This window comes from Epinephelus lanceolatus, chromosome 4 (assembly GCF_041903045.1).
Source record: "Epinephelus lanceolatus isolate andai-2023 chromosome 4, ASM4190304v1, whole genome shotgun sequence".
Classification (NCBI taxonomy): Eukaryota; Metazoa; Chordata; class Actinopteri; order Perciformes; family Serranidae; genus Epinephelus; species Epinephelus lanceolatus.
Genome location: NC_135737.1, coordinates 16,384,608 through 16,400,168, shown reverse-complemented (window position 1 = coordinate 16,400,168; position 15,561 = coordinate 16,384,608). Strand labels below are relative to the sequence as shown.

Here is a 15,561-nt window from a genome sequence, read left to right as displayed (position 1 = left end):
CTAAGCCCCACAGGAAGACAGCAGGGACTCTACAGGGACTTGTTAGGTGTGTGTGATACACTGTGCATAAAGGTGACACCTTTCCTTCATGTGAGAGGCTGCTGTATGGATGTAACTCTTAGCTGGTGAAGTGCATTGCTAACTATATGATCAATTTGCCACCTTTTCAAAACTTTTTGTAACTTTTGAGTTCTTAGTTATAATTTAACAAGTCACACGGGACATGATCAAACCATGTTACCAGCGACACCTGCATGTGGCATTATTAAAAGCTTGTACAGGACTCAGCACTAGGATATGATGTCATTAATAACTTAGTTATTTTTAATTTAAAATAATGGTAGTTTGACAGTGAGTGGGTCATTCATTCACTCATTCACACATTGAAACATTTCAAAACACACTATGTAGAGTGCACATCACTCTTTATAAAATGTTTCCACCCAAAATGCCAAGATAGTATGCATTCAGGTTGAGTCATACAGCATTTATTGCATGCTTGTTGTAAACAATGTACAAATGGAACATTTCAAAACTTTGCTGGGAATAAGTCAGGTCAAGTCATTTTTATTTCGTATTCGTACTCGTACTCGTACTCGTCGTCCTCCGCTTATCTGGGTCCAGGTCGTGGGGGCAGCAGCCTCAGCAAAGAAGCCCAGACAGTCCTCTCCCCAGCCACTTCCGTCAGCTCTTCCGCGGGAACCCCGAGGCGTTCCCAGGCCAGCTGGGTGATGTAGTCCCTCCAGCGTGTTCTGGGGCGGCCCCGAGGTCTCCTCCCGGTTGGACATGCCCGAAACACCTCCCAAGGGAGGCGTCCGGAAGGCATCCTTACCAGATGCCCGAACCACCTCAACTGGCTCCTCTCGATGTGGAGGAGCAGTGGCTCTACTCCGAGTCCCTCCCGGATGTCTGAGCTCCTCATCCTATCCCTAAGGCTGAGCCCAGCCACCCCGCGGAGGAAACTCATTTCGGCCGCTTGTACTCGCGATCTCATTCTTTCGGTCACTACCCAGAGCTCGTGACCATAGGTGAGGGTTGGAACGTAGATCGACCGGTAAATTGAGAGCTTCGCTTTCTGGCTAAGTTCCCTCTTCACCACAACGGACCGGTTAAGCGCCTGCATCACTGCTGACGCCGCCCCAATCCGCCTGTCAATCTCCCGCTCCATCCTACCCTCACTCGTGAACAAGATCCCGAGATACTTAAACTCCTCCACCTGAGGAAGGACCTCCCCCCTGACCTGGAGTGGGCAATCCACCCTTTTCCGGCTGAGGACCATGGCCTCAGACTTGGAGGTGCTGATTCTCATCCCAGCCGCTTCACACTCAGCTGCGAACCGCCCCAGCAAGAGCTGGAGGTCACTGTTCGATGGAGCTAGGAGGACCACGTCATCCGCAAAAAGCAGGGACGAGATCCCCCCGTCACCGAACCTGACACCCTCCACCACTCGGCTGCGCCTAGAAATTCTGTCCATAAAAGTTATGAACAGGTCATTTTTATTTATATAACCCAATACAGCATTTTGCCTCAGGGGACTTTACAATCTGTACAGCATTCAACACTCTCTGTCCTTAGACTCCCCAAACTCTCCCAACTCCCCAAACAGAGAAAAATGGAGGAAACCTCAGGAGAAGTGACTAAGGAGGAATCCCTCTATGGACATACAGACATGCCATAGATGTCATGTGTAGAGAATAGACCAAAATAATAAAATCACATTTAGACAATCCATATGAAAAAATGATAAATAGAATGTGAGCATATATGAAAAACGTGAGGATGTCAAGCAGCTTCCAGGTGTCGCCAAACAGCTAGAGCTAAAGGTATGAACACAGATTTAGTCTTTTACAATCTGTGTTTTTATTTTCATAGTCTTGATGATCATTTACATCAGTGACTGATATTATTTTATTCACTGGGTTAGTTGCTGAGATACAGGAATGTGGCAGTTAATCAATTAAATAGTTTTGCAACAGAGCACAGAGGGCAACAAGACAAGCCGATTGAAACATGTCCAGAATCCAGCCATATTAACCAAACTACTTGTTTGGAGGTAAACTTCCTTGGAAGTTACAACTGCAGTAACAACATAGACTTTAAAGCAACTTGGACACTAATGACACCAAGACTGTCCATTGTTAGTGATGACCTGCTGTACTCATCGTCACAGTCTGTGCATGATTTTATAATGTAATAAGAGTCAAATTTCACTTTTGGTTTTAAGTCCAAACAAATGATAACTGTTTTATTACCATGTGTGGTTGTCTGATCACTCCTGTTGCCCCATTGAACTTCGCTGTAAATCTGTATCAGCTATGTCATCACATCCTCAGAAATTATCGACATTCTTTTATTGTAGTGTGTAAATTTCTAAGATTGATGACCAGATCTACATAAAAAAATTAGTTTCCCTTTTTGTTTTGCTCTGTCACTAACTTGTAACACCATACAGTGAGAAGGAACAGACTCAGGAAAGCTATTATTCTATCATGCATAGTGGAGAGAGAGAAATCTTTTAAAACATTATTTAGCTTCAGCATCATTAATTAGCAGTTTCTTTTGAATTTATTCCAACATTTTTTACAAGAAGCAACAGCAACATTCATTAATTAAAGATACCTTAATGACAGTTCAACAGCTATTGATCTCATATTCTAAAATCCATTATGTGTGCCTTGCTCAAGGGCACACAAAACTGCCTCTTTACAAAGTATACACTGTATTAGTCACTACAGTAGTGTTAGTGTTAGTCAGGATGAAAAATGTGTGCCTGTGCGTGAGAGAAAGAGAGGCTGTGCATGTGTGTGTTGGGGGAGAGCCGATTCAGTGTTGCTAATGACTGGCTTCCCATGAGCTTAATCAAAGATTTGTACATTTAATTGCTGTCAAGTCAGCGCTCACCACCTGCCACGTCTTGCCACACATGTGCTCACCCCCTCTCTGGGAGCATTTCCAGCTCCATCTATCATCCCTGGCTGAAGGCTGAGACAACACAGCCTGCTGGGCAACCTGCACTCAGCCGTCCAGCCGGGCCCGGCCAGGCCTGCACAGCATGGACCCAGAGAGCCTGCTCAGCGCTTCGGGAGGTCTGTCAGCACCTGGGCCTTACTGTGCCAAATCATTCCTCACATTATTAAAAACAGACTAGCCTAAAACTGACACCGAATAACGCCAGTGAGATGTATGTTTTTGTTTTCTTCTCTTGCAGAGGCATTCACATGACACGTAACCGGGCCGTGACATGAGATACATATCAAAGCAGAGGAGTTCTGTGAAACACCGCCAGCCGTGCGCCTCTGTAGGCCTCACCCTTACTCCCACGCTAATCGCTATCACTGTGTGTGAGAATTGGTGGTCTGCTTTGTCGCATAGCCTGGGATGGAATGTGGGCCTGATCTGTTATCAGCTTTAGCTTGTTTTCCCAGCTGATGCCCACAGGCCCGGTGTAACTCAGCCACACACTCTTGCACAAGCTGCGTAAGGGTTCATCGCTAATGCCTCTCACCTTTGGATTTGCGGGGCTACTATAGTATGCATGACAGACATTATTAGTCCCCACAGGCCCGAGACTCCCAATAAGCCACAGTTCAACACAGTAATGCAGCATCAAGTGGATTTTGAAATAGTAGAGGGACTTCCACAGTGCACTCTGCCAGGCCGGGTCCAGTATGTAGGGGCTGTTGCGTTGACTGTTGGTTATAAATGGTGACTCCACAAGCACTTTGGATAGAGATGCGGTCGCACACATTCCTTATTTATGCACCTGTAACTCAGTTTTAGAGACCAAAATCCATTTATCAACTTAATAACACTTAGAAACTGCAGACTTGGCAAATTATTAAAAAGTGAGAAACTCATGACCCTTTATTAATTTATTCAGCCATCAAGTCTGCAGTTATAAATGTTAATAAGTCAGCTATCCTTTTAATCTCTTATCATAGATATGCAGCTAACCAACACCTAACCAGCCTTTCACACAGGATCACATACACTGTGGTGGTGGCTCAGGTGCTACAGTTAATCCAATGTTATACTCATCCCTGAAAGTTTGCTAATTATCCCATACACAGCTCTAGGCTATACAGAAGAAAACAGGCCTGACCTGTACGGTGGGAGTCAGTTTGACTGTAAGCTGGCAAGTCTGGACAAGGTCTTGTAGCCTGGCATCTCCTGGGGCCAGAGCACGGCATGCAAGGTGTGATCCAGACCTGCTCCCATAGGTGCCTGAGCCAGGGAGCAGGTGGAAGGCTACAGCTGCCTGTTGGACTCCCTGAGCTCATCAGTGGCCCAGCCTATTCATCGTCTAGAGTAAAGTTACTCCGCCTCTATAGACCTTCCAACAGGTTCTTATTTACTTCACATTCTTTGAAGAGATTTGATGCTGAATATGATTTATTATGTATGAGAGAAGAAAGTGAAGATGTTGAGTGGTAATGGTCACCACCCAAGACTATCTTGTTCTTGTGGTTCCCAAATTACTGTAAAATCCACAAACAGACTAAAAATTATGTGTAACTTGCTGAGCTTTAGAGGTGGACTTTGTGAGCCTTTGAAGAGAGAGCCTCGTTTCCAGTCTTTATGCTTTTCAAAGATAACAGGGAGCTGGATTCAGCCTCATATTTACCACACAGATATGACAGCGAGCTCAATATCCTCATTGAATGCTAAACCGGAAAGCGAACAAGCGTATTTCCCAAATTGGCCAGCTATTCCTTCAAGGTTGCAACATGTACTATGTACTTTTACTGTCCCGAAAAGGAATGAACAACTAATTCGTGAATCAATGAATAAAATGAGCAATTTTACTTTTAAAGAAAGTAGGCTCAATTGGATAATGTCAAAATCTTTTCTCGCATATCTAAACTAATTTCACATCTAACTAAAATGGAAGGAGTTTCTGTCTGTATGTCTGTCCTTCAGTTTTCACACTTGGCAGGTGTATTGTTGAGGACTCAAGGAAGTTGAGTGTCAATTGTGAGCTGTTGAGATCCACAGCGAATAATTATTAACACATTATGTTCACATAGTGCAATGCATTGAGAGGAGATCCCTGTTAAGTGCTATTCAAGGCATGCTGGATACAGCTCGCTCTCCACCCCTCTCTATGTTACATTCAAGAACAGATGAACAAAGAGCCCAGAGATGTTAGAATGTAATTCAAACATTTCAAGCATCAAAGATGTAGCTTTTGGAAGGATTGCTTTTGCTCCAGTAAAAAGCCTGGTCCCCAATAGTAAGCTGTTAGCAAATGACATGTATACTCTAGCATTGCCAGGGGACGCAACTATGTCACAGGAGGTGTACTGCACAGGACCTAAGGAAGTGCAATGTTGTGTGTTAAGTTATTTAGATGAGTGGTACTTAAGAAAGCTGCTAGCAGCAATACCAGAGGCCAAGCAATTGGTCAGTTCTGAACAGGCATGTTTTGAATGGACACTGCATTAGACAAATGAAAAGATGAAAAGAACAGAGCAGTACAGATTCCTTTGTTCAAGACAGTTTCTTCAGCATTGTATGAAAAATAGTGTAAAAATAGTGGCTTTAATTGGTGAAATCAGAAGCGTTAGCAGGGATCCACCTGCTCAGCTTCTTCCATAGAGCAGTTTAATTATTAAAGCACTGATGCAGCAAATGCAAAATGCTTTTGTAGATTTGCATGGCTGTAATACATACCTATTGTTCATTGTTATTGCATAATGCAGCATATTGCTGCTCCTGACTCATTTGACATCTTATTTTTTTCTTCCTTTTTGTTGTAATCTGGGAAAAAAAACCCCGAATCAGACAACCCAGTTTGAGGTTTGCACCAGCAGAAAGGAGGCTCGACCATATGGCCGCTCCTCAGGGAATAAAAAATAGATAGAGTTCACGATCCCTCTCATATCGTGACAGCAGAAGCAATCCGAGTGGTCTGTTTCGCTGACTCACATGTTGGGCCACCCACGTATGAGAGCGCAAAGCTAAAATCACACACTGTTTCCACGACAACCATAATTTATACCTTCAAAACAACTTTTTCTTTCATCTCAGACAAAAAAATGTAATTAGAAGCTAGCTTCTGAACTCATGTCATAAATACTGCATTTTTGCAAAGTTTGAGCAAAATAAGTATAACAGCCATCATGTTCCTTTCTTGGAGAGGAATAGACTTTGCATAACAGGTGAGCTAAACTCCAGTGAAAATAAGGGTTGTGAGACAAACAAGATCTTTTTGATAATTTGGCATGTTGCCTTTACGGATGCTGAACACAGGCAAAGGCAAAAACAAATCCACATAAATCACACTGCAAGACAAGTGGAAAAGTGTTTTGTGTAAGCCTGATCCTCCATTCTTGAATTTTATCTAACTTCCTACTGTGATTTCCTATTTCAGGTCAAACACTGCTTCCTACTTCTTGATCAATCTGGAGCATTTCATCTGTCGGAGCCAAGATATCACTTAGGAGAAAGTCAAGACCTTTCGGTGTATGAATGGGAGGAAATGGCTGAAGAGTTTACCCACCATGCCAGTCATTCAATAATAACACCCCTTCTTTGCTTCTGTGCACTCAGGTTAAATACCAAAGCTTGTTTTCTCGACATGGATTTGATTTGTTTCCATGATTTGAAACTGACCGTTTCAGAAACATCATGTGGAAAGTTTTCAGATCTCTCTCTCTCTTTCTCTCTCTCTACTCACCCCCCTCCTCAGTAAAAACAGGGCCTGATCTGGCCCTGGCCCCGGCTTGTTGGGACAGCTGCTCAGATGATCTGGGCTCTCTGCAGGTTCCATGATTCATTTTCTGAGTCAACACCGCCAACTTGAGATTCAACCTCAGTGTAGTCGTGATTCTTGGGCAGATTTGTAAATTTGAATGATTACTCAAATTGATGTTTAGAGATACTTAGTGTGTATCTCACATGGATGCTGCGTAAGAAAAAAGGTACTTCCAAAACAAGAATACTACACAGCTTATTATTTTCATCAATATTAATAATAATAAGTGTCTCTCTTTGTTTGTGGGTCAGGATTTGAGTTTTACAAATGATTTTAAGATTATAAGGAAGTTTCTGCAGTGTTACAGCTGACAGTCATGGATGCGAGTTCTATAAACTGATATTCTGTGAGGTCTGTATTTTTTTGTTTGTTTGTTTAGTTTTCAAATCATTCCTTACATTATTAAAAACAGACTAGCCTAAAACTGACACTGAATAACGCCAGTGAGATGTATGTTTTTGTTTTCTTCTCTTGCAGAGGCATTCACATGACACATAACCGGGCCGTGACATGAGATACATATCAAAGCAGAGGAGTTCTGTGAAACACCGCCAGCCGTGCTATGGTGAACTATGGTGGCCAACGCAAACACGCAAATGTCCCTATCTAGAACTAGTGCTTGATTCATCTGTTCTTGGCTACTGTAGAACAACATGGCAGACTCCGTGGAAGAGGACCCAGTCCATATGTAGCTATAATAAGCTCATTCTAAGGTAGCGAAAACACAATAATTCTTATTTTCAGGTGATTGTATACTAATGAAAACATAGTTATGAATATTATATGCCATTTATGCCAATAGAAGCCCCTAAATCCTACACACTGGACCTTTAAAATAGTTAACAACTTCCAGAATACAAATATAAATACTGTGGAAAAGGTTTGGACATAAATGTGCTACTTTGACAATGTGACTATGCCCTCCAGTGAGTCCACTGACAGAGAACTACTGTTAAAGCACAAATCATACATTTTAGAGCTTTCAGCAGAGTGATGTCATGAAGTTCCTCATTTGGACCTCTTATTCCCATCATACCGCTGGACAACATGGACAGTTTATTCAGATTTCCATAAAAACAGCACAGGACTCATCGGTTATTTTATTAACAGTGATGGGCCTTAGCCAAATTGCTTAAACATAAAAAAAATAAATAAATTTTTACTGGAACTACATAATCACATATTTCTACCATGAGATAACACTTTTTTTTATGTATGACTCATTCAATACCTACAAAGAATGTGCGTAGTGATCCAGAAGAATGCACTCTGTAGTGTGAGAAAGCACACTCCTTTTTTCTCTCTGAGACAGGGCATTACCAGAAAAGCTCCCAGTCACACCCATATGATGAGGGAACGGGCAAAGGTTTCAGTGTGGCTGATTTGGATCACTCTGGTTCTGCTCCTCACCCTGGACTGAATTAGCAGCCCGTCTTTCAACCGGTACCTCCCTTACCAGTCTGGCGTGGAGAGTGTGTGGGCTGGGATGGATTAATGATGTCAGGCCAGCAGTTTTGTCACAGCCACTCCCAGTCTGCGTATAAAGCCACTAATCACCAATCTACCTTCTGCAGACTGCTCCGAGTTCCCTGCTCATGCTAAATATTATTGTTGTGAGTTGTAGGTCTAGTGACTCATACTTTCCATTGACATCTTACTCATTCAGCCGCTACAATGGGAAGGAGTGGCTTTCTGCTGACACAGTGGTGAACACATTCCCACACACTTCTCCGTACAGCCATATTCAGCTGTGCTCCACAAAGTTCAGTTGTGCCTTACCTACCATTCTGCTCCTATGGCTATGGTGGCCTGTAAGTGGCGTAAATAATGATGTTTCAAGTTCAAAATGAAAGTTTTTAGCTAACAGAAAATCCATTCAAACATGCAGAAGAAACTCAATATAAATGCAGCCACTGGAATGATAATCCTTTTCCAGGTGAGCTCGAGGTTGCCCCCTATTTTGTCAAGTTTTCACAGCCATAATGTTTTGTGATTTTGGCTCATGGCAATCTATCAGCCAACCTGAATGAACTACCACTTGCAAAGACCAATGGATGCACTTCCTTATACCTTCTGTTAAAAGTTGCATTTGAGTACATGGTGAGCGCTATAGACGCTATAGTCAGTTTGCAGCTGACACACACGTACGTTCTGTGCCTGCATAACTGGTGAGTAGCGTACATGGGTCTGCCAACAAACATCGCAGAGAGATACACAAAACAAACTAGTAAACCACAGAAAATCTGACATGTGCTCAGGATACTAGTTGCAAATTCATTTGATAAAAAGATTAATTTATAGGTAATAGCGTTCTCAGCCCAAAATAAACATTAGAGGCGTAACAAGAAGAAACTTAATTAAATGCTAATGCCAGCTGCCTCTATGTCAATTCAAAATGTACAATCTGCTGAAAAGGTCACTGATGAGGACTGACTAAAGCCAAATGCTTTGATCAAACAGCAAACATCACACATGGCCCAACACCACCCAGTGTTTTGGTGTGCCGGGGCTGTAAAGTGTGTGAAAGTGAGTTTTAAATCTGTGCACAGTGGCAAGTGTTGAGTCATAAGTACCGACCAACAGCCGAGTCAAATCTTAATAGACACAGTACACTCTGGTCCTGGTTGGACAGTAAAAATAACACATAGTCCACCTTTCAGCTGCTGCTATTTTGCTTCTTCTGCTGTTCAAGGAAACATCTACTTAATGCTCCTGCAAGTGTGTGCTGCTGGGATTCTCTGTCACTAGCTAAGCTTTCTTGGTGTGTGTGTGTGTGTGTGTGTGTGTGTGTGTGTGTGTGTGTGTGTGTGTGTGTGTGTGTGTGTTTGAGTGCACACTATGGGGAGTCAGCATACAGGCCCACTTCACGTGGTTCTGAAGGTGAAGGGCTATTAGGGGAAAGGTGAGTATGGGACTGCTGCTCTGGGTTACTCAGTAACTGGGGCTCGCTCCTTCCCCTCTTAGGCCTCTGGTGCTGTTCCTGTGCAACCACCCCCACACCTCCTACCACACACACACACACACACACACACACACACAATAATTGCAGCTGTACCACTGAGTTTTCTCCTCATTTCTTACGTTCCCTGTTTGAAAGAAGAAACAGTGAAGCAATACTCTAATTCTCATATTCATTTCTGTGTCGGAAAAACCTGAAAACTTGTGCGTATTCATATCTGTCACAAACAGGAGGGAGTCCACACAAGGGATTTACTTAAAACCAACAATTTATTAAACTAAGCTTAACACAAAAGCGACAATGGAGTGGGTTGATCAGCAATCTCTGTAATGAAAGGATGTGTGTCATGTGTGCTGTGGAGGCGTCGAAGGTTCAAAACCGTCAATGATGTATGGTGGACATTAGCTGTAGGAAAGGAGAGACACATGGAATTGTTTTCATAATGCTGACTTGTCTCCTTGCTTCCTTCACCTCACGTCTTAGCTCCTCCCAACGAAGATGTGAGAGTGAGATGAGAAATCCTTGGTTCCATAGCGTCAGTATTAAGAAACGTCAGTTACTTATGACATGCTGTGGCACATGTGGGGGTGTGGAAATTATACGTCACGCCACTTTTACATAGTATACACCTGTATTTCCTCATTTCAGCCCCCTCCAGAAGCCTCCTCACTCCTCTCCTAGAGGTACATTTAAGTGACTAGAAGTTCCTCCATGATGGCGGGGGGGAGAACAATGTCCGGGTCATGGGAGGAGAGAGGATGCGGGGTTGAATAAGTTAGCATAATGAAAAACCAGGGCCCATCTGTTACAGCCTGCAGGCACAGGTGAGCATAATCAGCTGACAACCCTCACGTGTAAGCTGACTGACTACTGAAGTTGACCAGAACAGCTCCAAGACAGTAGGAGAGTCACAATATCCACAACAAAAAGTCATTCGTATCGATTTTGGAATTTGGGAAAGTCTGAAGTAAAAGGGGGAAAAACATTTTTATCATGTTCACAAACGCAAAAACAAAATACTTTGGATGGAGGAACGATCAGAGACAAGGCTAGGGTCAGCTGTAACATCTACGTCACTACAAAAAACAAATGGACTTATAGGAAATGTGGTGTTAACTTGTTGAATCTGATGCTAAATTTTAATTTAGCATTACCTTTATTGGTAGGATTATGGTATAGACACTGCATGAACCAGAAACACAATATGGTTATTGTGACTACTCAGAAATGCCATTATTTGGTGTGTGGATGCTACTTGTTCAGAGGTACTCTACAAAAATGAGAACGCTGAATTATGAGAACGCTTTCAGCCAGAAACCGTGAAACTGTTTACCATAAATATACAAAAGGTAGTGCGACAGAACCAATGTAGATGTTGCCACCTTTCACTGGATCACAGCCTCCTAAAGTTGCATTACCTTCCTGGCACTCTGGCGTCAAAACACAGCAGTGTGTAATGCCACTATACCTTTGTGCTCACAGCCATGTTTGTTTACTGTCCCTGAGCAGGGACACATGAAAGTGGGGTGACCGGGTCTGTGGCCGTGACCCCGGTGACAAGAACAACCCCTGTCCCTGTAGGCACTGCCTTTCTCCCTCTCCTGCACCAAACACAGCTCGGCCCTGGTCTGTCGCCTCAGGATGGGAGTCACGGGACTGTGCTTTGAAAAAGTGCACAGCAGGGCCACATTCGGACCAACGAGAGTGGAGACAGTGCTCTCTGTGTGAGTAATGATTGACAGCATGTTGGATAACTCAGAGGCATTAGTCATGGCGAATTTGTTACATGTTTGTTCTCTATTCTGTTAGTATGAATAGGTCTGTCTGTCTGTCTGTCAGGTTCCCGGGTTTTGTCGTGTGCTAGTGGCAAACCTGGTGATCTTAAAACGGTTTGGCAAAAACAAATGTTTAATAGATTCATTTGTTATTATACTTATTATCTGCAAGCAAAGTAAGTACACGTTTCAGACCACCTCTTGGTTTATCATATTCAAAAAACGCTCTTTTGTGACGCATGCAACTTTGTAAGATGCCAGAGGAAAAAAAATATTTTTCATGGGGGAATAAAATGTAATAACAACACAGGACAGATCTGGCCATAAGTGAAACAATTCGGAAATCACTGAATATGGTTGTGCTCTGCCCAGGACTCTGTACAAAGTGTTCATACCAGCAAAAGCAAACATGTTTCTGCTGGGAGGAAAAGCTTACACAATGGAGTATCACAGCCACACGCAATACTGTACAAGCATTCTGGGGCACCATCGGGGGGTCCAACCTTTTCCAACAGCGTGAGGGCAAGGCAGCTCCATCATTGGCTAATCTTTGGCCGGAGAGAGCCAGTCATCTCTGCGCTCTCCTCTCATCCCACAACTAACCAAACACTGTGCTGTTAGTGTCTCTGATATGCTTTGTTTATCAGGCCACCTGGACATGCATCTGGTCAGCCAGGGAGTATGCCTGTCAATAGCAGTGCCAGATGGACGTGCATTAATAACCGTGTCTTGTGTGCCAAAATCACGAGCGGCAAATGGTGACTTTTGAGGCAGTTTTGAAGTTTCTGGAGCCTTGTGTTGTGTTGAGTGCACTGAGTGAAATGCTGATTACGGTGATGGGAACAGCAGAGAATCAGAAAAGAAAATTAATTACTGTGCACTAGCGTTTCAGGTCAGTACTTCACAGTGTCCCCCTTCCTGTGCTAATAGACAAATTACATAATAGCCTCCAAAGAGAAAGACATGACATGAGGTAACCTTTCACAATAATAAAGGCGATGTGGAGAAATAATTAGGAGTTGTACTGATATGAGATAGGAGATATTTGAGCTCCATAATAAGATGGATGACCATGCCCCGTGCTTGAAGAATTCGCTGCACAAAACATGGAGAGCATGTTACATACCTAATGTTCCAATGGGCTTAATAAGGTATGTTAGGAGTGAGGGGGATGGGTGACTCAATTCAAACCAAGAATTTGGCTGAAGTGATAAAATCCATAAACAAAGCATTCTCCAAGTATTGACTTAGACCACGTTACACATAATGACTGATAAATTAGACTTGCAGGGTTGAACACATCTCATCTTGTAAAAAGATTTTGTTCAGTGTTTAACAAGGGGGCAGGGCGTGATGCAACTGTCCATAATCTGCAAGTACAGCACAGTTTGTTAAATAAAAAGTGCAATCAAAACAGATAACACATTAACGTTGTACACCTTGCAGTGTTCTTGCAGCGTTCCTACATTGTAGTGGCACAAAGTCCATTATTTCGTCATTGATTCCTTAACAACTTCCTATAGGACAGGACATTATCTGCATGGGAAGAGAAGGCATTTCACCTGAACTGCGGTGTCACTGCTAAGAAAAATACCAACAGTGATAAAGGTTTTTCTCTGAGCTAAGTCCAGACACATGGAGAGGTAACACTATGGATGACTTAAGTTAATAGCAGTGTAGTGTATTAATTTATCAATACGTATCGATCCTGACTAATTGTAATGATTTTCAGTGGTGTGCACCAAAACGCGTGCTAAAGTGCCCTCCTGGGAGCCAAAACGCGGGCTAAAGTGCCCTCCTGGGAGCCAAAACGCGCGCTAAAGTGCCCTCTTGGCAGCCAAAGTGCCCTCCTGGGAGCCAAAACGCACGCTAAAGTGCCCTCTTGGGAGCCAAAACGCATGCTAAAGTGCCCTCCTGGGAGCCAAAACGCACGCTAAAGTGCCCTCCTGGGAGCCAAAACGCGCGCTAAAGTGCCCTCTTGGCAGCCAAAGTGCCCTCTTGGGAGCCAAAATGCACGCTAAAGTGCCCTCCTGGGAGCCAAAACGCGTGCTAAAGTGCCCTCTTGGCAGCCAAAGTGCCCTCCTGGGAGCCAAAACGCACGCTCAAGTGCCCTCTTGGGAGCCAAAACGCGTACTAAAGTGCCCTCCTGGGAGCCAAAACGCGTGCTAAAGTGCCCTCTTGGCAGTCAAAATGCCCTCCTGGGAGCCAAAACGCATGCTAAAGTGCCCTCTTGGCAACCAAAGTGCCCTCCTAGGAGCCAAAACACATGCTAAAGTGCCCTCTTTGGAGCCAAAAAACACACTAAACTGCCCTCTTGGCTGGTTAAAACATGATAAACTGCTCTCTTGGCTGGTTAAAACATGATAAACTGCCCTCTTGGGTGGTAAAAACATTACTGTTGCAATGACTTTTATGTTGGGCCCTTTTTTGATCTATATTGAGCCAGAACTATATCTCATAGAACCAGTTTGGATTATCTGGGGCTAATATGGTGTTAAAATGCACTAGAATACAGGAAATGGCATCTACTTAATTGAAAATTTTCTGGGGGAGGACCCCCAGACCCCCAAGGGATTTATTTCTTTCATACATCCATGTCTCTGTGTGTTCTTCGCAGTCCAACATTGAATCTACACAGTTCTTGTGGATGCTGATCCTAACTACAAACTAACTTGAATAGTCTGTCTAGCTAGTCTGTTTTAAGGCTATATAATGTGCCATTTGTATAACATATAAACATGTCTAAAGTGTCCTCGAAAACATGCGGAACTTAGTGCCCTCTTCAGTGGCGAGAACGCGCTGTATGTGCCCTTTTTTTTCTTTTCGCCCCTGCCCTTCAAAAAGTCTGTGCACGCCACTGATGATTTTAATATTCATTTTCCGCAGTATTGATATACGAATACCAGCTGCGCCTTATTGTTAATGTTTACTACAGTTATTCTGCTGTTCTCTGCTACTAACAGAGAAAATGTAATAATGCAAAAAAATTATACCTTTAATGTCAGTATTTACTCAACATTGAAAATGGTATTGAATATCATATTTTTTAAGGTACTGTATTCAAGTTAGAAAGTCCAGTATTGTGACTAAACTACAGCGTTGACAGTTGACCTGTTAGGAAAACTGTATCAGCGACATGATGGCAGCATCCTATCAAGGACAAATTAGCTATAAATAACGTGTCATTGGTCTACTCAGTTAATACAGTGAAATCCATCACTGTCCATTAAAGATAGATACACAGTAAAATTATCAAGGGCTAAATCAAAAGGTAGCTCTTCCCACATTTGTCTTGAATTTGAACTGTATCTTAAATGCAACACATTAGAGCAGCATCACTATGCTGTGACACAAAAGCTAGGGCTGAGCGACATGGAGTAAATCAAATACAACAATATTTGTTTTAATAAATACCTAAGTATCAATATTGCAATGACATGGAGTGCTGCAGGGCTGATGTTTATTTGTAGGTTTTGTTCAACAAGATAATCTTCACAAATTAACAGCGCCTCCATGAACTTTGAAACATAAATGCAATCTGCAGAAGTGTAAAGCTAAAGTTAGAATATAAACCATCTACACTACAGTCACACAGCTTCAAGTCGCCACCACATTGAGGCTGAAAAGCCGTACTCAGGCTGAAAAGCCGTACTCAGTGTGATGACAATCTGTAGTCTCATTAAGCCACTTGACAGCAACCGCCTTTTCTACGACAAGTAAAAACTTCCAAAGTGGGGTGTTAAGCAACTATTTAATTTAATTTAACATACTTTATTAATCCCTGAGGGGAAATTCAATTTTTTCACTCTGTTGTCAATTACACACAGGTCCGAACACACACATGCACAAACAGGACCTATACATGCACTTAGTGGAGAGATGTCAGAGTGGGGCTGCCCATGACAGGTACTCCAAGCGGGTGGGGGGTTCTTTATGTGGTAGAACAAAACACTAAAGTCTCTTAAGCTTGTGATAACCACAGACCTTATTTCAGGCAGCTAACCAAAAAACTAATTAAAAAAACCCACTGACTTCGAGACGAGGGAACCAGGAGTGCTAAAATGCAAACT

General features: G+C 42.9%; 1 long non-coding RNA gene across 1 annotated transcript in view; it reads left to right on the top strand.

The window, feature by feature from the left end:
* The first annotated feature begins 11,211 nt into the window (after positions 1-11,211).
* The window catches only part of LOC117259123 (uncharacterized), a 14,983-nt gene continuing 10,633 nt past the window's right edge, over positions 11,212-15,561 (top strand). Inside the window, exon 1 of the long non-coding RNA XR_013490952.1 lies at positions 11,212-11,440. This is a non-coding gene — a long non-coding RNA (uncharacterized LOC117259123). The remainder of the gene's footprint in view (positions 11,441-15,561) is intronic.